The sequence below is a fragment of the Erythrolamprus reginae genome, chromosome Z, assembly GCF_031021105.1.
Source record: "Erythrolamprus reginae isolate rEryReg1 chromosome Z, rEryReg1.hap1, whole genome shotgun sequence".
Lineage (NCBI taxonomy): Eukaryota > Metazoa > Chordata > Lepidosauria > Squamata > Dipsadidae > Erythrolamprus > Erythrolamprus reginae.
In genome coordinates this window covers 64,268,808-64,294,744 of record NC_091963.1, presented here as the reverse complement: position 1 = coordinate 64,294,744, position 25,937 = coordinate 64,268,808, and the positions used below count along the sequence as shown (strand labels likewise).

The 25,937-nt window shown below is 40.1% G+C and overlaps 1 long non-coding RNA gene across 2 annotated transcripts in view; it reads right to left on the bottom strand.

Moving 5' to 3' along the window:
* The window catches only part of LOC139153603 (uncharacterized), a 28,201-nt gene continuing 2,264 nt past the window's right edge, over positions 1–25,937 (bottom strand). For both annotated transcript variants that reach the window (XR_011556855.1, XR_011556856.1), the window contains exons 2-3: positions 1,042–1,146; positions 1–698 (exon numbers count right to left, since the gene is read on the bottom strand). This is a non-coding gene — a long non-coding RNA (uncharacterized lncRNA). The remainder of the gene's footprint in view (positions 699–1,041; positions 1,147–25,937) is intronic.

Sequence of the window (25,937 nt, the reverse complement as noted above, 5' to 3'; positions counted from 1 at the left end):
AATTCTCAAATCCAAATTTTATTTTGTTTGCTTATAGGTTGGTACAGGGGAGAGAAGAGAGCCATACATTTTGCTATCTCAAGAATTTGGCGTGAATTGACTGATCACTCAACAAATTGCTACTTCTGCATCGTGGACCCTTCCAAACATTGCACTGGCAAAAATGCACCACCTGTAACGTATCCTGACATTCCTTCATCTATTGCCCCAGTACCACACTGCCCTGAACTTCCTGTACCAACATCTCCAGACAGAGCTACACCACCTTCAAAAGAAGGCAGCAGGTCAGACACCGAGGAAGACATTGAAGATCATGATTTCTCTTCATATGCGGATGAGGAGCAAAAGCCATACTACCCTAACTAAAAAGACCTCAATGATCTGATCAGAGACCTTGGTCTCAGCAAGTCCAACGCTGAGCTTCTGACATCAAGGCTCAAGCAATGGAACTTATTAGATGAAAGTGTCCAAGTCACAGATCAGAGGAAGCATCAGCAAGTTTTTATTCCATCTTCTTCAGTCATCAAGATGGACTGTGCTTCTACAACAATGTGGCCGGTCTATTCGAGGCTATAGGTATCACCTGTAAGCCAAATGAGTGGTGCTTCTTCATAGACAGCTCATGCAAGAGCCTCAAAGCCGTGCTGCTTCACAATGGGAACAAGTATCTGTCTCTTCCTGTAGCTCACTCAGTGTACCTGAAAGAGGAATACACCAGTGTCAAAATGTTGCTAGGTGCCTTGAAGTATGATGAGTACAGCTGGGAAGTTATCGGAGATTTCAAAATGGTGTCATTTCTGATGGGCCTCCAAGGTGGTTTTACTAAGTATTCTTGCTTTATTTGCCTTTGGGACAGCTGGGATACTGAAGCACACTACCACAGGCAGGACTGGCCTCAGCGGACAGAGTTCACTGTGAGGAAGAACAATGTAAAGTGGGAGCCACTGGTGGACCCACACAAGGTGCTGATGCCACCACTACACATCAAGTTGGGGCTCATAAAACAATTTGTTAGATAAGGAGTCGAGAGCTTTCAATTACCTCCAAGATCTTTTCCCTAAGCTGTCTGAAACAAAGATCAAAGCTGGTGTCTTCGTCGGACCACAAATCAAGAAGATCATAGAGTGCAGTGAATTTCCCAAGAACCTGAAAAGGAAGGAGAGAGAAGCTTGGAACAGTTTTGTCGCAGTGGTTCGCGGCTTCCTAGGCAATCATAAAGATGAAAACTATGTACAACTGGTTCAGACTCTGATAAAGAACTATGCTGCAATGGGCTGCAGGATGTCACTCAAAGTCCATATCCTTGATGCTCATCTTGATAAGTTCAAAGAGAACATGGGAGCTTATTCAGAGGAGCAAGGCGAGCGCTTTCACCAGGACATTATGAACTTTGAACACCGTTACCAAGGACAATATAACGAAAACATGATGGACGACTATATTTGGTGATTGATTCGTGAAACTGATTTGCAGTTGTAGTTGTAAATCTCAGAAAACCACACACTTCTGAACAGTTTTTGATAATCTGTGTAAATTTGCAATGCATATAGTGTTCTTAGTCTGATTGTATAAATGAGAAGATGCAAAATCATCTGTTTCTATAGTAAAAATGCATAATTTTCATTGCCATGGTCACAAAAGCGAAGTTTATGATGAATGTAAGCAATTTTTAATTTGTTTTAGACATAAACAATTGGAATATAACATTTAAAAGCTGGGAACAAAATTTGTGTTAGTTTCTAGATGGAGAGTAATTGATTTGTTTATAATTGATTCCATGACTTTGCATGGGAAGCAGCATAGTGAAATTGGTCTGTAGTTATCAACAAGAGAGGGCTCTCCTTTTTTGAAGATGGGGATGACCATTGCTTTTGACCATAACTTAGGAAGTGTGCTGGTTCTGAAGGATTTTTGAAAATTATGCTTAGTGGTTCAGCTATGGCAGAAGAGAGCTATTTTAGGAAGTAAGCACTAAAATGGGCATGGCCATGGCAAATGTGTTGAAGTATCCAGCTTGCAGGCCATGAGTTTGACATTCATGTTTTGAATACTTGACTTCTTCATTCATTCATCCCTCATACCCCATGCCAAAATTGTACCTAAGTAGGAAAAAGGTAAGTTAATTAAAAATATGAATTAATCTTTTTTTTTTAAAAAAAGCAAGTTGCTTAATTGTATAGCTGTAAACATGGCCAAATACCATGTTCAATTATCCTTAGCAGCTGAGTTAAGCTATTCATAATTCTGGTGTTTTCCTCTTTACCCATGCTCCATGCTATAGTTTTTATTATCCTAACATTAAAGCTACAAATATTTTTCTCCAATAATATTCTATATGGCATTAATTGCCTAAATGAGGTAGGTTTATGATAGTTATTGCTATTACTGTTCTGATTTCAGGCTCATACAGATAATACTTGGAATAAATGATTTCTCAATGTGTCTCATTATAAAACACATCCTCTTTATTTCTCCTTTTAACACATCAACTTTGCACAGTTTTCTTCTCTCCTCATCTCTATCTCAGCAATTAAGTAGATAAGCTTGGCAGTAACATAAAAAACATTCTACAAGTCATTCTAAAATTTATGGGCTAATCAGGGCTAGCCAGGAGTCATAAAAAAGCAAGTAATAAATCAGACATGATAGCTTACGCTCCAGAGCAAGTCCTGGACGCAACCGTCTTTAGATTGCAAGATTGAATGAATTCAGTTTCTCTTCCATTTTACACTTGGATGTGAGGTAATTGATTAATTAATTACTCTCTAATATCTCCTCCCTCTTTCTTCCAAGCATCTCTGAAAGTGTCTGAAACAAGCATCCCTCCATCTATTATCTCCCCCATTTGAGTCAACCAAACTCATGTCTGTGTCATTAACTCCGTGGTCTTCACTAATTTTGCTAACTTAGTAGAACAGGGAAATTTATGATATCTAAATCCCACTCATCCTCCGAATCTGAACATTCCTCAAGCTGCAAGAGAGTATACACAACAATTGACTACTTCCGGTTTGGACCGGGACTGCTGCGGAGGCTTCGGGACAGAGCTCCGTCTCCGAGGCCCCCTTCACCCCTCCAAAGGTCGCCCCCAGCGATTGGACCGGGCCCGGATGGACCGGTCCTAGAAAAGGGGGTTCTCCTGTACCCGAGGGGCCATCGTCGAGGCTCCGAAGGGAAAGGATCACCCCGTGGCTTTCCACGGAGTGGAGAACCGAGCCTCTATTCCAGAGGCATTGGCCATTGCAGCTCGACCTCACCAGTGGGAAGCAAAGAAAACAACAAGAAGAAAATAACTTTGATGTACTCTTACCATTACAGAAAAAGGAGACATCAGAAAAGAAGAATCCAAGGTATAAATTTTCTTATATGATAATTGAGCAAGACAAACTTTAAAATAAAGGTGAAAGGAAAGTTTGTAAGGAAAGAAAAATCATATCCTTATGCCGATCAGACTCTGTGGCCGGAACTAATTTTTTACTTTTATTTTTTTTAAATACTAAAGTGGAATTTAAGATTTAAAGACTAAAATATTATAACCTCATCCTGAAGAGACATATAGGGGGCGAGAGTGAGAGTTCTATAAGGCTTTAAGACTGTAAAATATTTAAATTGGCTGTGAGAAGAAAACAAAGCCGGAAATCTAGGTTCCTTTTTTCTGTGTTCGCAGTGGGAGGATTATGCTCTACGCTCTTATTTCTGGAAAAAATTAAAAATAAAAGAACGAAATTTGCGTTTAAAACAGTGGAAGAAATAAAGAATAAAGAATAAAGAAGAATCTTATACTGATCAAATCCTGTTGCTTCTTTGGCTATTTTTTGGATCGTTTGGAATATCTGTGATATTACCAGCAAAAAGGAAAGGTTTTTTCTCTGCCATTTCTGTCGATCGGAGGGTTATACTTTTAAAATGGATTACAAGTCAGAATTGGATTATAATTATTTTATCATGGATTAAACTATTGGATTATAACTACTATAATTTCAACCATTATGTTTGGACCTTGATGGATTAATTGACATTTTAAAACTTTTGCTACAAAAGATTAATTTGGACTGTTGTCGTTGGTTTGGAAATATCTTCTTGAATATAATTAGACTTATACTAACAATAGTATTATTTTGGAGTTGCTTTTGGAACACCAACTTTTGGGATTAATTTGCAGCATTAATGGACTCTAGAAGATAATTTTATACTTAATCTGCAATCAACAAGAGACTATCACCATCTTGGAATTTATAAGTATAACATTGATATATTGATTCTTTTTCCTTGTTTCTTTTAATATACTGGTTGGAGGTTTTTCCTTTTGCATTATTATTATTGTATAAAATTAGATTAATATAATGAATTACTAACTTTTAATTTCCTACCTTTCCTTGGAGTGGTGATTCTACCGTTTTTAAACTGCAGTTAAAATTTATCTTTTTTCCCATATAAAATTATATAAAACATTTTAAAGAAATTTAATCAAGCTTTTTATAGTTTGAATAATTTTTTCTAAGTTTTATTAGTTGTCTAAGTTACATTGTTTTTTGTTTAGCTAATATAAATATTTACTATTATAAATATAACCTATTGAGTATTAAGTATTAAGTTTATATTTTTTTTAAAGTACATATAATTGTATTTTTTCTTTTTCTTGCAAGTGTGGAATATAGAAATAAGTTTCTTAGATATCAACCACCATTGTAAATAGGATGTTGAATACATCCACATATGCAAAGACACTTAAAAAACAAACTTTAACTTCATCAACATCTCCACAAGTTTCACCGCTGCCATCACCTGTACATCAAAGTGCAATTGCAAGCATGTCAGCTAAAGAAAAAGAGAGAGAAAAGGCACAAGCACAACCATCGCTTCAGACGATACAAGAAACATTAAATGCAATGAAGGACTTCATGTTAAAGTCTCAAAATGATGCCAATCAACAGCGTGAAGATTTAAAGGCAGAAATAGCAGAATTAAAAGTAGACACTGCAGAGATGAAAGCAGATACAGGTGAAATGAAAGCGAAGATGAAAGAAGTTGATGAGAAAATTGCCGAAATACAACAGACCTTGAAAGAAAATGAACAAAGAATCAAGACAGCTGAGGGGGAAATTGACAAAGTAGAACAAAGAATGGATGACTTTGAAGATAGATCAGATTTTTTCAATAAAAGATACGACGAATCTATTACACACTTAGAAATACAATGGGCTTCCTACGGCTTGAGATTTCAGAATATAACAGAAGAAAAGGAAGAAGATTTACAAACAAAAATGGCAGAAATAATTGGAGGCATATTACAGGTGGATCCTTTAGAACTGATAAAAGAAATAGATTAAGTTTTCAGAGTGCAAATGAGCTATGTTCGAAGAAATAATTTACCGAGAGAAGTCCACATCAAATTTGTGAGGAAGACCATAAGAGATGACATTTTGAAATGGACAAGAAATGAAAAATTACAAGATAAAGGAAAAGAAATTATGATACTGAAGCAAGTCCTAAGAAGAGTAAGAGAAAGCAGGAGGGATTACTATTTCTTAACCAAAATTTTAATCAAAGAAAATATAACCTTCCGTTGGCTCATACCAGAAGGACTCTCTCTTTACTGGCAATCACAAAGAGTAAAAATAGAAAACCTTGAAGATGCTAGACAATTTTATGAAACAAGTGGAATACGTAAATTTGAACAACCTATGAAGGAAGTATCTGCAATAAAAGAGGAAGAGACTAGCAGCAGCACCCAGGAGAAGGAGGAAGAACAAGGAGCAAGAAGGAAACAACCACAGCGCGAATCCAAAGATCTCAAGAAATACTATAAATGACAGTATCAGAAGATTTGAAAATCTTCTCAGTAAATGTAAATGGATTAAATGAACTGAGGAAAAGGAACCAAATATTTTCTAAACTTAGAAAACAAAAAGCACATATTGTGATTTTACAAGAAGTACATATTAAAAAGACCAATAGAAAACTATTATTAAATTCCAAAATTGGGAATATTTATATTAGTTTGGCGAACCAAAAAAAAAGAGATATTGCAATATACGTTGAAAATTCAATAAACTCCAAACAATTATACGCAGATCAGGAGGGAAGAATACTAATTGTACAGGTAAACACGGACACGAAACCTCTTGTCATTGTTTTTATTTATGCTCCGAATGAAAACCAATTGAAATGTTATAAACAATTACATCAAAAGATAAATGAATTAAATATTGAAAATATGATTATAATTGGCGACTTTAATTCAATTTCTAATAGATCATTAGACCATTCTGGGAAGAAAAAAGATAAGAAAAAGAAAAACATTTTGCCAACTATTTTTCAGAAAATGAGATCAGAGTTATTATTAAATGATATTTGGAGGGAAAGACATCCTTTAACTAGGCAATACACGTTTTATTCCAATCCCTATAAAATTTGGACAAGAATAGACATGGCCTGAGCTTCCAAAATAACTGCAGAACAAATTAGAGAAATTGAGATTGACACAGCCCTATAGTGATATACTGGAAAAATAATAAGAGACAGGTGAATTGGCAGATGAATAGGAACGTTATAAGAGATAAGCAATATATAGAATGGATAGAAAAGGAATTAGAATTTTTTTTAAAATTAATAAAAACTCAGAGACTTCTTCTCAAAATTTATGGGATACAGCTAAAGCATATATTAGAGGATTAATGATTTCTTATACAGCAAAGAAAAATAAAGAACAGAGGATACAATATGAACAATTGATTAGTGAATTAAAACAACTAGAATTAGTATCACAACATAATTCTAAAGAGTATGAGATTAAAAGAAAAATGGAATTAATTAAGCATAAAATTAATCTTATCGAACAAAAGCAAATAGCAGAAAAAATTAAAAAGGCCAAACAGCAATATTTTGAACATGCTAATAAACCAGGAAGATGGCTCACATATAAATTAAGAATGTATAGATAATGAAAAATAATTAAAGAATTAATAGACAATAAAGGTACGAAAAAATATAGAATTGATGAAAAAGCAAGAATAGTACAAGACCTTTATAAAGAATTATATAAGAGGAAATTAATGAAGATGAGATTTTTAAATATTTGAATTCATTAGATTTACCACAATTAACGGAAGAACAACAAGCAAGACTAGATAGCCTAATTACAATACAAGAATTGCAGACAACCATTAAAAAACAAAAGAATAACAAAGCAACTGGGCCAGACGCTATACCGGCGGAATGGTACAAAATAAAAAGTGAAGCAATAATAAATAATATGTTGGAAATTTTTAATAAAAGCTTAATGGATGGTAAAATCCCCAAATCATGGTCAGAATTGTTAATAACATTAATTCATAAGTCTGGGACAGATAAAGATAAAATACAAAATTACAGACCTATATAATTATTAAATGTTGACTATAAAATATTTACCTCAATATACGCAGAAAGACTTAAAAAGATTTTAGAAGAGATCATACACCAAGATCAAAATGATTTTTACTGGACAGGCAAATAAAAAATAATGTTAGAATGATTATTAATTCATTGGAATATTATGAACAATATCCAGGGAAACAAATGTCACTGATGTTTTTAGACGCCAAAAAAGCATTTGACAATGTAGATTGGACATTTATTAAAATGCAATTAAATAAAATGAGATTTGGTACAAAATTTGTGAATTTAATAGATGCTATATATTCTAAACAAACAACTAAAATTATATTAAATAATGAACAATTGGAAAAATTTGAAACTTTTAAAGGAGTGAAACAAGGATGTCCGATATCACCTTTATTGTTTATCTTATCCCTCGAAGCATTATTAATTAAGATTAGGGCAAATAGCAAAATACAAGGATTAACTATTGGGAAAGAATCATATAAAATACAAGCATACGTCGATGATATGACTTTTATAATAGAAAATCCACTGACAACATTGCAAATTTTGATTGATACAATAGAAGAATATGGTAAGGTAGCAGGATTTAAAATCAATAAAAATAAGACACAACTTATAGTTAAAAACATGACAGACATGCAGGAAAGAAGATTAGAAACTATCACAGATATGAAGATAGTAAAGAAAGTAAAGTATCTGGGAATTTGGATTACATCCAAAACCATATCGTTAAAAAATGATAATTATATAAAAGTAATTGAAGAAATTAAAAAAGACTTAGAAATTTGGAATAATTTAAAATGATCTTTTATGGGAAGAATAGCAACCATCAAAATGAACGTATTACCTAAGATATTGTTTCTATTTCAAGTATTACCTATAAATCCAGGGGGGAAATTCTTTAAAGATTTAACAACAATTGTCAAAAAATTTATATGGCAGGGTAAGAAGGCAAGAATAAAGTTAAGCATACTAGAAGATATAAAGGAAAGATGTGTGTTTGCCTTGCCCAATTGGAAATTATATTATAAGGCAGCCGCATTAACTTGGATTAAGGAATGGGTAACATTAGAAAATAGAAGAATACTAAATTTGGAAGGACATGACTTGATGCTTGGATGGCATGCCTTCCTCTGGTATGATAAAGATAAAACACACTCTTATTTTAAAAAGCAAACAATAAGAAAGTATCTATTAGAAGTATGGAAAGATATTAAGAAAGACTACTTTTTAACAGTGCCAGATTGGATATCTCCATTAGAGGCGATCTGCCACCCTAATTTGATGCACGATAGAAGGACACCAAAGTATAAAGAATTATTAGATGAATAAATGAAGCTTAAAACAAGACGTAACTTGCAAGAAGAAGGGTTTAAACTAGATTGGTGCCAATATATACAGATACAGTCGAAATTTCAAAGAGACAGTAAAACATATATATTTAATAAGAGTAAAAACTTTTTAGGTAGTATAAATCAAAATAAATTAATAGGGAAAGCATATAAATATATGATTGAATATAAAAATATAGATTTGACTCTAAAAAATAATATGGTAAATTGGTGTAAAAATACTGGCAAAGAATTTGACATAGAGACATGGGAGAAAGTATGGATTACAAATTGGAAAATGATGAAATCAGTATCTTTAAAAGAAAACCAAATTAAGATGTTTTATAGGTGGCATCTCCCACCAAATAGAATTGCCAAAATGTTTCCAAACATATCCCCAAAATGTTGGAAATGTAAAAAGGAAATAGGTTCCTATTACCCTCAATGGTGGACCTGCAATAAAGTCAAGACATATTGGAAAATGATAGAAAAAATGTTAAAAGAGATTACACTACAAGATATAGAAAACCCCCAGAATTCTATTTGTTAGGCATAACTAAGCAGAAATATAAAAAAGATATTTTTTATTTAGTTGTACATATTTTAACAGCGGCCAGGATAGTTTACGCACAAAATTGGAAGGGGGAAAGTATCCCAAAAAAAGAAGACGTAGTTAAAAAAAATTTGGACTGTGCAGAGATGGATATGATGACAAGAAGGCTGAATGACCAAGAAGAATCTGAATTTTATATTATTTGGAATAAAGTCTATAAGTGGATAGATAAAAATTAAAATTAAAATTAAATGTTATGAGAAATGTATGAATATATTAAAATGACTTTAGAATTTTCCTCTTTTTAATAAATTAATTTTATGTTTATTAGAATGTATAAACAAAATTCTCCTTTTTATCTAGATTAATATGTTGATTTAATGAATTAAGAATATATTCTTTTTCTGTATTAAAAATTAACTTCTAAGAAGAGAGGGGCAATTGTAACCCCTACTACATGTTTAAATGTTTGTATGTCTGTGTGTTCTTTTTATGAAAAAATCAATAAAGTTTATTAAAAAGAGAGAGAGAGAGAGTATACACAACAATTACTAATTCCTTGAATGTACCACACTTGGTGCTCTCTCTTTATGCCCACTGTTAAGCTAGGATAGCTTTAAAAAATGTGAAAAGAAATTCATAAATGTGTGTGTGTATGTGTGTAAAACATTTTATCGATAGACAAAACAGGGTGTCCGGCAAACCTGGAAATCAGGGAAATCATGGAATTATCAGGGAAATTGGCGGTTCAGGAAATATCAGGGAATTCGTTTTAAAAAATGGAATAAATCAGGGGAGAAAAACAAACTATTAAAAGTTTAAAGGTCAGGGGAAAATCATGTAAAAAAACTGGATCATGCTGAGCATAACTGTGGCAACAACTTCCTCAGCTATTGATATTTCTCCATGGCTTAGCTGTTTGGTATGACGTCATCTACAACCACATCTTAACTAAATCGTACATTACAGGGAAATGTCAAGGAAATATTAGGGAATTTCAAAATGCTTTCCCCTTGGATCGATCCCTGATTGTGTGTGTGTGTGTGTGTGTGTGTGTGTGTATGTATCACACACACACACACACACATATATAAATTATTATTATTATTATTATTTAAATTCGACTTCTATGCCACCTAATCCCAAAAGACTCCAAGCAGCTTACAACAACAATATGAATACAAAATGATAAAAAACGATAAAAAAGAAATCAAATTTAAAATAAAAAAAATTATAAAACCCTAATTTAAAAACCCATAAATTAATCAATCACAACAACATGCATACTAAACATTCATACGATTTGGCCATGATAGTTGTTAACTCTGGTTCCGGTTCTGGTGGGGTAGCAGGAAGGAGTGGGAGACTGCTGCTCCACCGGACTACGGTGAAACACCATTAAATACAGGAAAAAATTCTGTTTCGGTTAGCAGCCTGTTGAGGTGAGAAGCTTCTGCTTCGGAAGAGCTGCATCCCGTATCTCTCTGTAGCGCTTTCAGTCATTTTTTTTTACCGTGGAGACATCGGAACTCGATCAGCTGTAACTTGAAAAATGGTGGCTGCCATCTAATTCTGCAGCCGCCACAAGCTGCCGCTAGGGATCAAGGGACAGAGACTGAGAGCTGGGCTGCAAGATCAAGCCAAAGAGAAGACCTGTATGCCTTGGAAGAGCTGTATGCTGTGTGCTTTATCTCCCCGTGGCATTCCTGATCATCTTTTTGCTGCCGAACTCGATCAGCTGGGATTCGGAAAATGGCGGCCGCCACTTAATCATGTGGCTGCCGCAGGCAAGCGAGGAGCAGAGAGCGAGAGCTGGGCTTTAAGACCAAGACAGACAGATGGACAGACAGACCTGGGAGGCTGTGGTGCCAAATGGTGGGGGTGCCTGGCATCGGAGGGACCGTTGGAGCCATCGGAGCGAAGGACTATGCTGGAGCTGTCATTACCAAGGAGGCTGTCATTATCGAGGGAAAGGAGGTTACGGCAGAGAGAGAGGGAAGGCCGAGGCTGAGGAGAGGGTAAGGAGCTGTTCTGAGGCTGTTCGGCATTACTGAGAGACTGTGCGGGATCGCGGTGAGAGGGGAATGTGGAGAACTGGAGATGTTGGCCTGTAAGGACAGTAACTATCACAGGGTGATCGGAGCGAACACCGAGAGCCGGGTGAGCTGAGGAGACGCAGGAGTCCGAGTTAATAATAATTTGAGACACAATTTACGAACTGGGAGTGCCAGGCAGTGGCAGCGGACGGCACTAAAGAGATCCTTTTTTTCCCCAGGGACTCATTATTTAAAGACTTGGACATTTATGCTGGACTTTTCCAGAACTTAATTGATTCAGAGTCTGGAGCCACCTAGCTGTTGATGACCTAAGAACTGCTAACTAATTGATTTAAACTGATTTTTTCCCTGTATTTTGGTTTTTTTAAAAAATATTTAATAATTTGGCAACTAGTACTAGTTTTAGAGTAAATGATAATTAATTTGTATTAATTTGTATTTTAATACCATATTTTAATTCTATATCTTAATTAATTTAATTCTATATCTATATCTTAATTAAATTATTGGGGGGGTTAATTGATGAATATTTGGGGCGGGTGTAAATAATATGTTATGATATGATAATAATCCCAAACAAGTAAAGAGATATATCCTCAGAGTGCTAGTCAATGGCAGTGGGCAGCATTAAGAAGACCATTCTATTATTGCACTTTAAAATCTAGACATTGGCATTGGACATTTTGAACTTAACCAATATACAGTATATATTTAACTTCTTAGAACTTGTATAACTTTGAGAATGAACTAGCTTACTAAATTTACTAAGCTTGGAGTTTGGCACCCTCTTGCTGCTGCTGTTGTTTTATGCTCTCCTTTTTAAGAACTATTAGCAAATCAATTACATCTATTTTTATATTTTTATATTTCTCTTATATGTATTATATATTTTTAACTTTTTAACTATTTTTAGGGATTAATGTATTTATGGTATGAATGAATGGGATTATGATAGTAATTATTGGAATGAATGGGATATTGTGAATGGAAATGAATGGGAGGGGGGATGACAGATGGAATGGGGTGGGTGGGTGGGATTATAATATGTATGAAATGAATGAATATGATATGAATGAAATTTCAGGCACACCTGATGCTGGAAAGGCAGGAGGTGGGGGGACACTTATCTCTGGGGTGACAGAGGGTCAAAATATCCCGGTTTTGCTGGGGAGAGGCAGGTATGGCGGAAGCCACGGAGCTAGCCGTTCCAGGGGAAGGAGGGATCGCTGCTTAGTAGCGATCCCTTCTTCCGGCTCGATGAGCTTAACTCAAGGCACTGGTGATGAGTGTAATTCTGGCCCTGGGCTCAAGCTGTTGCTACTAAATGCCAGGTCGGTGGTAAATAAAGCTCTCCTCATCCGGAATTTGATCCTGGATGAGGAGGCTGACCTGGCTTGTGTGACCGAAACCTGGCTGGGCCCGGAGGGAGGAGTTCCTCTCTCTGAAATCTGCCCAGCCGGGTTTCGGATATGGCATCAAACTCGACCTCAGGGAAGGGGGGGGAGAACTGGCTATTATAGCCAGGGAGAGCCTGTGCCTGCGTAGACTCATTGCTCCAGAGATCGCGGGTTGCGAGTCCCTCCTGGTGAAGTTGGACTTAGGGGTTCAGGTGGGCTTGTTACTCATGTACCTGCCTCCCAGCTGCGTGTCAACAGCCCTGCCTATGCTGCTGGAGGAGGTAGCCGGGCTGGCAGTGGGGTTCCCCAGGCTTATGGTCTTGGGGGACCTTAACCTGCCATCGCTCGGTGAAACCTCTGGGCTAGCACAGGAGTTCGTGGCCACCATGACAGCCATGGACCTGACTCAAGTAGTGCAGGGTCTGACTCATGAGGAGGGGCACGCACCCGACATGGTATTCCTCTCTGAGCAATTGAGTAATGATCTGAGACTAAGGGGCTTAGAAGTGCTGCCTTTGTCATGGTCAGATCATTTTCTATTGTGGCTTAACTTCCTGGCTCCAATCCTTCCCCACAGGGAGGAGGAACCGATTAAGAAGTTCCGCCCCAGACGCCTGATGGACCCAGAAGGCTTTCAGAGGGCGCTTGAGGTTATTCCAGATACATTCATCCACAGTTCAGCAGAGTCTCTTGCTGAGGCCTGGAACAAGGCTGCAGCGGAGGCTCTCGACCGGATTGTGCCGTTGCGACCTCTCCGTGGCACTAGACCCCGTAGAGCACCATGGTTCAACGAGGAGCTCCGGGAGTTGAAACGCCAGAAGAGACGTCTAGAGAAGCAATGGAGGAAGAGTAAGTCTGAATCTGATCGAACACTTGTAAGAGCTCATATTAAGACTTACAAAGTGGTGCTCAAGGTGGCAAGATGTGCGTACCGTGCTGAGGACTTTAACTCATTTTTCGCTGATAAAATCGCTCGGATCCGGGCGGACCTCGACTCGGATTGGAAAGCAGAGTCAACTGACAATGAGTCAGTCGAGGTGACTGGGGCATGTACTTGTCCACCTGTCTGGGAAGAGTTTGATCTGGTGACACCTGATGAAGTGGACAAGGCCATTGAAGCTGTGAGTTCCGCCACCTGCTTACTGTATCCGTGTCCCTCCTGGCTGGTTTTGGCCAGCAAGGAGGTAACACGGAGCTGTGTCCAGGAGATTGTCAACGCTTCCTTGGGGAGGGGGTCCTTTCCAGCACCCTATAAGGAGGCGCTTGTACGCCCCCTCCTCAAGAAGCCTTCCCTGGACCCAGCTGTACTTAATAACTATCGTCTAGTCTCCAACCTTCCCTTTATGGGGAAGGTTGTTGAGAAGGTGGTGGCGCTCCAGCTCCAGCGGTCCTTGGAAGAAGCCGATTATCTAGGTCCCCAGCAGTCGGGTTTCAGGCCCGGTTACAGCACGGAAACTGCTTTGGTCGCGTTTATCCTCTGTCCTGGTGCTCCTTGACCTCTCAGCGGCTTTCGATACCATCGACCATTGTATCCTTCTGCGCCTGCTGGAGGGGTTGGGAGTAGGAGGCACTGTTCTTCAGTGGTTCTCCTTCTACCTTTCTGGTCCGTTGCAGTCGGTGTTAGTGGGGGTCAGATGTCGACCCCGAGGTCTCTCCCTTGTGGGGTGCCTCAGGGGTCGGTCCTCTCCCCCCTGCTATTTAACATCTACATGAAACCGCTGGGTGAGATCATCCAAGGGCATGGGGTGAGGTATCATCAGTATGCTGATGATACCCAGCTTTACAATGTCGTTTGGCGGGCCCCAGGGAAAGAGCCTTCTCTGTGGCGCCCCCGGCCCTCTGGAATCAACTCCCCCCAGAGATTAGAACGGCCCCCACCCTCCTTGTCTTTTGCAAATTACTCAAGACCCACCTTTGTCGCCAGGCATGGGGGAGTTAGGATATTCCTTCCCCTAGGCCATTACAAGTTATGTATGGTATGTTTGTGTGTATGTTTGGTTTTTATAGTAAGGGTTTTTAGTTGTTTTATTAAATTGGATTGTTACATGTTGTTGTTAGCCGCCCGGAATCTGCAAAGAGGGGCGGCATACAAATCCTATAAATAATAATAATAAAAAATAATTTCCAATAACAGGTGAGGGCTATTGGAAATGGTTCAAGAGTTCACACACACACAAACGGCTGGGTTTTTTTTCCTCTGTTATTATTTGGGTGCTTTTTACCATATGCTTTAAATCAAGAGTCATTTCTCTCTCTTTCTCTCTCCCCCTCTTGCTCTCTCTCTCTTTTTCTCTCTCTCTCTTGTTTTCTTTCTCTCTCTCTCTATTGCTTTCTTTCTCTCTCACTTTCTTCTATCTCTCTTGCTTTCTTTCTCTTGTTATCTCTCTTGCTATCTCCCTCTCCCCCCTTTATCTCTCTCTCTCTCTCTTTCTCACTTTCTCTCTCCCTCTCTTTCTGTCAGTGAGGAGGCTGTGAGAGAGCGCTTTCTCCGAGCGCTTCGGGAACGCCTACCCTGCCTCTACTGCAGCCCCCTTGCTGAAAGTCCGGGACGAAAGCGCTCCCAGTGAGGGGGCTGCGAGACGGGCAGGGCGGTCATTCCTGAAGCACGTGGAGAAAACCCTCTCTCACAGCCCCCTGGCTGGAAGCGCGGATGAGAACGAGGAGAAGCTGCGGCCACCGCCGTGGGAGAAGTCGCACCCCAAGGCAGGAGGAGGAGGAGGAGGAGAGGGGCAGATCGGGCGGGGGGCAGTGCCAAGAGGCTAGGGGCGTGAGGGGCCGGAGGCTCTGTGGGGAGGCAGGGGCGGCTGTGGCTCCCTTTCCTTCTACTGCCGGCGACTTCCGAGCGTGCTGCAGCAAGTCAGACTAGATGGTCACTGAGGTCCCTTCCCTCTCTATCATTCTGTAAGTCTCCTGAATGAGAAGGGGGGTCAGACTAGATGGCCACTGAAGTCCCTTCCATCTCTATCATTCAAATGGTGTGTGTGTGTATGAAAGAGCAAACTGTCCCATTCTTTCCTTCCAAAAGTAGCATTTTGTTAGAACTGTTCTGATTGCATGGTGGCAAAGTGTCCCATGTGGCCAAAAGGCTGTGGTTGAATGTGGATTTTTGTGACAAAAAGGCTGGGGTGATGAGCTAAGGGCCTTTGGTGAGGGAGAGAATGCAGCGGCCTATCAGCTGCTGCGGAGGAAAGAGCTTCATCCAACTGGTGGAGGCAAAATGTCCTAAACCCGTGAGTCACAAGTAGCACCTGTGCCACACCTGGCACAGATCACTGCCCCAGGCCAACTATATCCAGACATGCCGACAGGAACTTCCATAATGATACCTATGACTTCCCCTCGACTCCAAGACAGACACTACCCCCTCCTCCTTTTCCTCCCCTGACTCTGGAAGAGCCATGGAGTCCTAAAATGCCAATTTTGACACCACAAATGGAGAATATCCCATTCACCTTAATACAAATTCCAGAGGAAGGGTAGATGGAGACACCTAAATGGACTCCTTAACTATCAACTACATTTAGACAAAGGAGGAAAACTACACTGAAGAAAATACAAGGAGATTTTTTACTCCTGAAGAGAAGGGTGGGGCACACGAGAGATGCTATAACTCTGATGACTCATGATGAAATTTCCCCTAAAGGAAGATGCCAAACAGAGTGGATGGAAATGGGATACCAAGAATTAACTATGTACAGGACCCCTTGAAATCTTCAGAGGTGAGGAACTTTAAGAGAGAAATGAAGGACTTTATCGATGAGCTCTTAGGAATGGCAGAACAATTTGATTTGTTGTTGGGACCATACATTTATACATGGGATGAATTGTCAAGCATAATGACCATGTTTTTCAGTCATGAAGAAAGAAACCTGATCAGAGTAGCAGCCATCAAGTTGGGGGGAAGGATTAATCCCCAGGGGGTCCCCAGGGATCAGATTTATCCCTTATATAGACCAGATTGGGGCAATAACAATGAACAACATAGAGGAGTCATGAGACACACGAGGAACGTAATAACAGGAATGAAAGAAGCAATTCCTCAAACAGAAAACATGAGCAAGGCTTTGAATTTGAGTCAGGAAAGGGAGGAACCACCAGCAACCTTTTTCCAGGGCCTGAAAGGTGGCCTGAGGAAATATGTGGGGGTAGATCCAGAAGCTCAGATGAATGTACAATAGGTGAATGTTGTTTGTGACAAAATCTTGGCCAGATATAGGGGGAAAGTTGCAGAAAATGGAGAATTGGGCAGATAAGACGTTGGATGAATTGTTGAAGGAAGCACAGAAAGTGATATAAATAGGGAGGATAAGAGGGTGAAGAAGAGTACAAAGATGTTTGAATGTACTGTAGAAAAGACAGGGCAGATGATGATTCAGACAGTGAAATAGGCAATGCAGAAGATTTCGAAGGTTAGTGGAAGAGGAAGAGGAGGTTTTGTTCCCCGAGGCAGGGGCAGAGGCAGAGGCCAAGGTAGAGGATGGGAATTTGGAAGTGGACAAGGAGAAATGATCCCTGGAATGGAATTTGGAACTTGTTTTCATTGTGGAAATAATGGATATTTTAAGAGGGATTGTCCTCAGTTGAGAAGAGTTGAACAGATCAATAGGATGATGGAGAAGATATTAGAAAGATGTGGGGTAGAGAAAGGGAAATGAAGATAAGGGAAATAGATTTGATACAAGAGCAGCTAAGATTAACTAAGAGTAGGGATTGGAATAGTTTATTGAAATTAAAAAGGAAACAACTGATGGTGTACGATGAGATCCAATGGAACAAGATGAGAATGACGATGCAAAAAAAACATTGAGCTGGGACAAAATCAATGCAGCAAATGGCAAGATATTTGAAGAAGAGGGAAGAAAAATCATGTATATTAGCACTGAGAGACTCTAGTGGAGAGGTTAGATATGGTAAAGAGAATGAAGTGTATACAGGTAGCCCCCGGGTTACATCATCCCCGACGTACGATGTTTCATCGTTACGACATCTCCCGGCAGAGCAGCTCCACGCTTTTATTACCTCTCTATCCTGTTCCCCTCCCCTCAAAGCAGGCCTCGCAAGTCAGCGCCGTACCATGCAATGGCTCCCCCATGCCCTCTGGCAAGCTTCCCATGGTGTGTGTGGGGAGACAGCAAGCTGTCACACTATTTACTCCCCCTCACACCCCACGTTTTGGCGTCCCAGGGACAGCAAGGCCTCCCAAGCGAATGTGTGCAAGGCAGCGCCAGGAAAGACTGCCTGTTGCTCCCTCAAAGCTGCTGCTGCTTCCACCGCCTCTGTTTGGGTGAGGGGTCCAAAGCAAAGCAGCCTGGTCAGTAGCGGTGTGTGTGCATGAAGAATTTGTGGGAAGGGTGGGGGGCTCAGCCCTCTCCTCCCCCTTGGGTGGTGGGGCTTACCAAGCGAGTGTGTGTGAGGCTCTGCCCACACCGCCCAACTGCAGCGCCGGGAAGCACCTTGGCTAATTTCAGAGGAATGCTGAATTCTCTGTTGCTCACTCAAAGCTGCTGCCGCCGCTGTTCGGGAGAGGGGGTCTCCACGGTGGACGGCCTCGGAGGCTGCAGCAATGCAGCCCGGTCAGTAGTGGGGGGTGAAGAATTTGTGGAAAGGGTGGGAGGCTCGGCCCCTCCTCCCCCTCGGGCGTTAGAGCAAAATTCCAACTTACATGGAAATTTGGCTTACAACGCCCTGTAGGAATGGATCGACATTGTAAGTCAGGGACTACCTGTATAAGGGTGAATGGACAAAGAATGCAGAAAATTAAAATACTAAATGGCACCAAGCAGGGATGTCCTTTATCTCCAATGTTATTTGTAATAGCAATAGAGACATTAGCTAATAAGATAAGACAAGATAACACTTGGGCAGGATACAAAATAGGGGAAATAGAAATGAAATTAAACCTATTTGCAGATGATGCAATTATATTGACCCAGACCCCGATGGAGATGATTGAAGGTATAAGAAATATTCTACAAACGTTTAAACAGGAATCAGGATTGTTGGTCAATATGGAAAAATCAGAGATTATGTGTTTAAATACAGGTCCGAGAGAGCAGATAGAAATTAGGAAAGAATCAGGGTTGAAGCTAGGACTTGTTGTGGTTCCGTCTGAGGCCCCTCAGGGAACGGCTGATCTTCTGTCGGTTTCCAGCTCAGAGGGAGAGGATGAGGAACAGGAGGTGCAGGCAGACGAGGAGGAGGAATCTCAGGCTGAAGAAGAGGGAGGACAGCCAGGTCCCCCCAGAGGGAGCTCTCCCCAGCAAGCAGCCTGGATTCCTTAGAGGAAAATGCACAAGTCATAATTGATCTGCGACAGAGAAGAGCTACACAGCGAAGGGACCAATTGGCTAGGTACTTTCAGCATTAAAGAGGCAACAGCTGGGTTTGGGTGTGGTGCTCTTTGGAAAGGCTAAAAGGCAGACCCACCCTTCCTGGCTTGTGGAGTTTTATCTTTGAGAGTCTTGGGACCTGGCTGTGAACTTTGGCATCTTGGAATCCTGGTTTGTGCCTTTGACTACTGAAACCTTGGGGTGGGTGTGCCAGCAAGAAGCTTGCTGTATTGTCTGGACATCAGGACTCTGCTGTAAAGTATTATAGCCTGTCTGTTGGGAAGAACAGGTTTTCCTCTGTGTTTATTTTTTCCAGCTATAAAGTACTTTTGCTTTTACCAGAGTGCCTGGCTGTTTTTTCCAGTTGGTGTTGAGGTCTGGGGGAACCCAGACAGAACAGGACTAAAGAAAATTAAATATCTGGGAATTTGGTTATTGAGAAATCAGCAAAATTGAGGTGAATTATCGATTAATATGGAGGAAAATGTTGAAACAGATGAAGAGCTAGAAAGAGAAAAAGCTAAGGAGAATTTCTAAAATAAGAGCCTTGAAAATGATGATAATTCCCAAAATGATGTATCTGTTTCAGGTACTGCCAGGGGGGCTATCAGCATCCAAGTTTAGAGAGTGGGATAAAAAACTTAATTACTGGGTTGAAGAAGATAAAAGACCAAGAATAAGAAAAAAGTGGTTAATAGCGAACGAAAAAGAGGGTGGATGGGGAATTCCTTGTTTGGAGCTGTATAGGGAAGCATTTCAAATTGAAAGATTAATGGAGCTGCAATTATTCGAGAATAAATGGGTGAAACTGGAAAAACAGATAAACGGGATGAAGAATAGAGAATTAACCTTTATAAAGTGGAATAGGAGTGACTTAAATAAACTAATAGGTCCCATGAAAGGGACTATGGAAATTTGGAAAAAATGGCAGGGGAAAGTAGGATTATATAAATCAAAACTGTCATCAATTTATGTAATAAATAAAGATAATGAAATAAATTTAAATAGGGGTATAGGAGAGTTGAAGGCAAGAGGGATAACTAAGATAGAACAGTTATATGAGAAGGATGGGAGGCCAAATAGAAATGGTATAGAATGGTGGCTGGGTAAGGGAAGATGGCTACAAATAAATGCAATATGTAAATATCTGAATGAAAGGGAGAATAAAGAAGCACTATTTAGGGAAGAGATAGAGCTAGAGAAAATAATAAGAGAAAAAAACTGAGGGTACAAAGACGCAAGCAAGCAATATATATAAGATGTTAGTGAAGTCAGGCGGGGATGTGATCCAAGGATTGACTAAATGGTGGCAAAATGAGATACCAGAGATGGACAATACAGTAGAGAATATAAGGAAAATCAAGAATACAAGAGTTAGAGAAACGAGAAGGAAAATATTACATAAGTAGTATTACACACCCGTTCAACTTGCACACTTTCAGCAGAACGTTAAAGGTATCTGTTGGCATGGTTGACAAGATAAAGGTGTGTTTATGCATATGCTCTGGGAATGCCCAATGGTGCAGAACCTGTGGCAAAAAGTGCAAGAGGATATTAATAGGATATTAAATATAAGATGGACGATTACTAAGGAAATGGCAGTACAGTAGTACCCCTAGATACGAGCATAATTCGTTCCATAAGGGAGCTTGTATCTCGAGGCAACTCGTATCTGGAACAAGTTGTTTTTCCCCTCCGAGATAACCGAAAGCAAGGATTCTTGCGCCACCTAGTGGACGCTCGGCTCGTATCCCGAATTTGAGCTCGGAACTAGAACAGAAATGTCTCTCCCCTCGTGGCTCGTATCTTGAAATACTCGCATGTAGAGCAGCTCGTATCTAGAGGTACTACTGTATTAGTAAAAAGTAGTGAGATGGGAGAATACAGAGAAATAAAACAAGCAGCGATAGAAAGCGCTCAGGCGGTAATAGTCTTGGGGTGGAAAGATGCGACAAAATGGACAATGCAAAATTGGTGGACCACATATGGTGGACCACATTCAATTCGAGATTATGGATAAAAGGATGAATTCGATTAATGAAACTGATTTGCAACAGCTGATGGGGCGATGGGACAAGGTAAGATGATATATGGCGAATAGGATCCGAGACCAAGCTATAAGAAACAAGTTGGAATCACTCTATAATATGTAAAGAAATATTTCACTCTTGGGTTTAAACGATTTATACAAGAAATACCCCCAACTGGTGGTGGGGTATGATTGATTGGTGGTGGGCACAATCACTGAGCACATGTTATATGTGTGTTTTATATTATAAAAATCAATTTAAAAAAGATCAATAGGATGGAGGAAAACAAAGATATCTATGGGTGTGTGTGTGTGTCAGTGGTTCCTTAATTTCTACCTCCCACTAGGAATCCTTGATAAATTTGAAGGTGGGAACACAGGAATTAATATTCCTGGTGGACACAGGGATATCTCGGACATCTGTATGCACCATATCAATTGGCTATGAATTTGATTAGGAGTCTCCAAGGGTGAGTGAGGTGAATGGAGATGAATTTAAAGATAAAAAGTTGAAGCCTATACCGACAGAATACAAGGGAATGATGGTGATTTCCCTCGCTAGGTTGTACATTCCAGAGGCTGGAATCAACATAATAGGGCAAGATTTGTTGTCAGCCTTTGGACTTACCATTACATTTAAACTATCCAAGAAAGTTTTTATTTTGACAGAAGAAAATGAGAAAAAGAGTGACCTACAGCGGTGGATCCAACCAGAGAATTAGGGAGGATTGGAAATAAATCCCATACAAATCAGATTGACATAAGGGGTTGAGGTGGTAAAACAGAAACAGTATGACATTTATTTAAAAGGGAGGAAAGGGCTCCAGTAATAGATCAACTAGTGCTGGATGGACTCCTTGAACCATGATGTCTCCCTATAATACTCCTTTAGTACCTGTAAAGAAGCCGGATGGAACTTACAGGATGGTGCAGGATCTGAGATTGTTGAATAGGATTGTGGAAACTCGACATCCAGTGGTTCCAAATCCCTACACAATTCTGGGGAAAATACCTGTGGAGCATAAATGGTTTAGTGTTGTGGAATTGAAAGATGCCTCTTACCCACTTAACAAAGATTCGCAACCTTTAAAACCCATTCAATGGGTTTGAAGCAACAGTATCAATGGATGGTTTTGCCCCAAAGGTTCACTGAGTCACCAAATTTGTTTGGCCAAGTTTTAGAACAAACATTAGAGCAATTGCGGGTGAATCCCAAGACCAAACTGATTCAATACATGGATGATTTGTTGGTTTCAGAGAAAAGAAGTTGGAAGTTGAAAAGATGATGATCAAATTGTTGAATTTCTTAGCCCAGGAAAGGTTGAGAGCAGGAGCAGGCTACCAAAAGTAGTGCTCTACCGGAACAGGCAGGAGCATTGCCCTGCTTCCCCTCCCTTGCTTGTGCACATGCACGCACAAGAGAGCATGATTTCCGGGGGGTTTTCACTTCTGCGCATGCCCAGAAATGGGCAAACAAGTAAGTGCCTACTTGCCCTGCTAGCCACTGTTTGCCCCACTACCACCCGCTTGCCGCGCTCACTTCTTGCTCTTTGGGCAAATGGCGGCAGCACAGGTGGTGGTGGGAGCCGGTGCGAGAGGCGAGCAAGGGGCAAACGGTGGGAGAAGGCAACGCTCACAGTGGGGCAGGGCAGGTATAAGTCCGAGGTAACGCTGGTGGTGTGTGCATACCTAGCATCGCCACCGGTGCTAGCCTATACAAAGGAAAACTGAAGTTTGTGGCAAAGAAAGTGAAGTATTTGAAACATTTAATAAGTAAAGGATCCAGGAAAATCAGTGAAGAAAGAATAGAGGGCATTGTGAAACAGCCATGACCATAAACTCAGAAGGAACTTTGGAGATTTTTGGGATTAATAGGTTATTGTAGATTTTGGATTGGGAAATATGCCAAGCTGACCCAGCCCCTGTACGAACAACTGACTGGAAAAAAGCCTTGAGGGATATAGTAGCAATTAGAATTGGATCAGGATAATCAGAAGTTAAAGGAGCTGTTGATTAAGGCTCCGGTATTGAATTTGTGCAATCCTAAGAAACATTTTCACTAGTTATCATTGTGGATCAGGGAGTAGCCTTGGGAATACTGACATAAAAATGGTGTGGGCAAAAGAAACCAGTGGCTTATTTGTCTGAAAATTTGGATCAGGTCGCCAGAGGCGGCTGGTTTGCATTCAGGCTATTGCAGCAATTGTGGGTCTAGTAAAGAAAAGCAGAAAGATCACGATGGAAGGGGCTCTCCTAGTGAGCAGTCTGAATCAGGTCAGAACACTATTAAAACAAAAGGCAGGGTGATGGCTCACGGATGATAGGCTGTTGAAATATGAGGGTATGTTGTTGGATCATCCAGATTTGGTAATTACTAACATGGCTTTGAATCCAGCACAGTTTTTGAGAGGAGAGATACATGATGAGAAAGAGATAGAACATTGGTGCACTGAAGTAGAATTGCAAACCATGATTAGGCCGGATCTTCAGGAGGAATCTCTGATTGAGGGGGGAAAAGGTTGTATATCGATGGATCATCAAAGGGAAGCATCATAATGGCTATGCCATCATACAAGAGGGTACTTGGGCCTTGGTAGATAGTGGGTGATTACCAAATCACTGGCCTGCCCAGGCCTTTGAACTATACCTTTAAAACAAGCCTTGGAATTTTGGGAGGGAAAGTATATGACCATTTACACAGACTCAAAATATGTGTTTGGAAAAATATGGAAGGAAAGGGGCTTTATAACCAGTCAAGGGAGGGATTTGATACATCTCAAAGTGGTGGAAAAGGGGCTGAGAGCCTTGCTTTTGCCAAAGAGGGTAGCAGTGGTACACATTAAGGCACATCAAAAGGATGAAGAAACAGAGAAAATAGGTAATAGACTGGCAGATCAGGAAGCACAACAGGCAGGGGAGAGTGAGGAAATTTTGAAAATTAGAATGATCATTCCTCATGTGGAAGAAATCAAAGAAACTCCTATCTTTTCAGAACAAGAAAAGGAAAAGCTGAAGAAAATAGTGGCTGAAGAAGATAAGGAGGGAAAATGGTGACTACCTGATTGTAGACAGGTTATGAATTATGACTTAATAAATTACATGAGGGGAATCATTGGGGAACTCAGGGGTTAGATGAAATTTTGAAACATTATGTGGGAGTTAAGGTATATACAGCAGCTCTGCAAGTAACTAAAAATGTGTGGTGTGCCAGAGAACTAACCAAAGCCACATCAGATCGAGACAATGGGATGGGGGGGGGGGGAGGCCACTAGCATTATATCCTTTTCAAAATGGGCAAATAGATTTTATGGAAATGCCACCAGTAAGAATGTTTAAATATTTGTTGGCAGTAGTTGATTACTTGACTGAATGGGCGGAGGCTTTTCCTTGTGTTGATGAAATGGCAAGAACAGTGACACAAATATTACTTGAATACCTGATACTCAGATATGGACTGATTCAGAGAATTGACTCGGATCAAGGGAAACACTTTACAGGGAATATCATACAAGGAATTGTAGATGCTCTGGGGATTAAATGGGATTTACACAGCCCATGGCATCTGCCATCTAGTAGAAAAGTGGGGAAAATGAATGGAAAAAATTAAAAGTGCTTTAACAAAACTGTATGTTGAAACTGGAAGGAACTGGATGAAAGGATTACCTATAGCCCTGTTGAGGATTAGGACACAACCTCGAAGAGATATTGGGATCACACCTTATGAAATGCTATTTGGGTTACTTCTAAGACGGGTGGGAATAACATTGGGACAATTACCCAGTAAAAATAAACGACTGATACAATATTTGCAAGTACTGTCCCAGACTTTGGAATTTTTCAGAAACAGTGGATTCCTGATCCAGATGTCAGTCCTGAGTTATTAAGTACATTCAGTGATGGTCAGAGATTGGGTCTTGATAAAAACATCTGAGAAGTCTGAGAAGCTGCAGCCAAATTGGGAAGGACCTTTTCAAGTACTTTTAACAACAGAAACTGCCAACCGCACTGCCAAAAGGGAGTGGACACATTATACCAGAATGAAGAAAATGGAATCTCCCTCGGAGTGGAAGGTGACACCCACTGGACCCCTCAAAGTGACATTCAAAAGACAATAACCTGTTATTTTCCTTCTAGCTGTATCTAGGAGCATGGAAGAATATGTCTCCAATCCTTGAGAGAAGAAATGGAGGAGTATGGGGCGCTCTGATGCTCCTAGTAGGTTTTAATGGAATATTAGCTATTCAACGAAAAAATTATCTACATAATGAGGGTAAGTGGGAAGAACCAGGATAGCTAGAATTGGCAGTACCAATAGGACCAATAGATTGGACTGAGCTAAATGGATATGGGAGTTCTGGAAACTTTACAACATGTGAATGGATTTTTCAAGAAAAGATGGTAGCTTGGGGGAAAATTTCCAGTAAGTTTAACTTTCATCCCTGCCACAGAGGAGAAAATGGACTAATAGATGAAAATTGGAAGGACCACGAAAGAGGGAAGTGTTTGCACCTATTTCCTAATGTAATCAGCAATGTGAGGAAGTGACTAAAATATTGGGAATTTGTGGGTATCCCCTGACTCCGAGATCACATCATGCATATTGGTGTGTGAAACCTCCTTGCCAGTTGGGTGGAGCGGAACTTGCTATTTGGGCTGGCAGAAAACTGGCAGAAAACCAATGGAAGGTAACTGTTCATCATGTGTAACATCTGTAACCTTTGGTAATAAAATACCTAAAACACTCTTACACTCTAATATTCCACCAGAAGGGAGAAAGACAGGAAGCATCTGTATCTAATAAGGAAAGCAATATAACTTGTACAGTTTACACTGTGTTCCAATCCTCAGGCATCCA